We start from the raw sequence: 763 nt of genomic DNA, 5'->3' as shown, positions 1-763 counted from the left end.
TACTAGCCGTTCTTAACGTTTTTAGTTTCGTTCCTCGTTGCTCGCATTGTACCCATCCGCCCAAGCCGTTGTTTCATTGGGCGGCGCCGTTTCAGTGACGAACGTGTGTGGCCGACAAAACGGCGGCTGCGGCGCCGAACAGCTGTGCCTGCCGACGGACAACGGCAGCAGATCGTGCGTCTGTCCGGACCGGTACGTGTCGGAGCCGGACGGTCCCTCCATCTGCCAGCGGAACGGAAACCGACGCTGAGCCAATCACCTGGCGGCCGAGCCGCCCTGTCATCTGCCGGCCACCGGGGAAAACAGCCCCTTCCAGGCGCACGTTGCTCGGAGGGGCTGGTTTCTGCGCGGGAGAATTGAAGCGATGCTGGTGTTGTAGCGGTGACTGGTGAGGTGTTTCCTGAGTGTTTTTAAGCGGTGCTCGAAGGTGCGCGTGACTCGACGAGATGGGATTTGACTGGTGTGCTGTAGTCCTGCGCGAGGTCCCGGCTTGCGTACGTACTTGGCAAGTCCGCTGGCTGGCCGGACCTGCTGCCCCCTACCGAGGCAATGGGCGCATCCTAGTGACGGGTGCAGCGGCCATGGAGCGTTCATTTGTTTTGCGAGCCATTCACATCGTTCGTAAGTTTAAGAAGCCAAACAAATGCGTGTTCTTGGTCCTTGTGAACGTCTCGCATGTACGCATTTGTCTGATATTTCACTGCCAAAGCGCTGTAGTTGTTTATGCACAAATAATCTGCTGTCCAGTTCTTGTAATGTTCTC

Source organism: Pollicipes pollicipes, unplaced genomic scaffold, assembly GCF_011947565.3.
Source record: "Pollicipes pollicipes isolate AB1234 unplaced genomic scaffold, Ppol_2.1 Scaffold_2555;HRSCAF=2994_pilon_pilon_pilon, whole genome shotgun sequence".
Taxonomy (NCBI): domain Eukaryota; kingdom Metazoa; phylum Arthropoda; class Thecostraca; order Pollicipedomorpha; family Pollicipedidae; genus Pollicipes; species Pollicipes pollicipes.
The sequence above is the reverse complement of the archived record's forward strand: the minus strand, read 5'-3'. Positions refer to the sequence as shown.